Here is a 278-nt window from a genome sequence, read left to right as displayed (position 1 = left end):
TAGCAATATTAACTTTGCCTTTTTTATAATAGTTAATTCTACTTATTTATTTATTTTCTTAATCCTACGTTGCCTTACAGCTACCTGTTTTTATTCACTATAATTATCTCACTTTTGTTTATATCAACTTGTATGTAAGCTCGATGATACCCTTTGTTATTATTATTAAGTCATCATGATTAAGTCTGACCAATTTGCCAATTAGATATTATTCTACTGTTCTAACTTTCTTTTAATGTTAATCAGTCATGCTGAAGAGTGTTGCTAAAGTCTACTCC

The sequence above is a fragment of the Anneissia japonica genome, unplaced genomic scaffold (assembly GCF_011630105.1).
Source record: "Anneissia japonica isolate Jap-2015-1 unplaced genomic scaffold, ASM1163010v1 scaffold211_len1577895_cov191, whole genome shotgun sequence".
Classification (NCBI taxonomy): Eukaryota; Metazoa; Echinodermata; class Crinoidea; order Comatulida; family Comatulidae; genus Anneissia; species Anneissia japonica.
The sequence above is the reverse complement of the archived record's forward strand: the minus strand, read 5'-3'. Positions refer to the sequence as shown.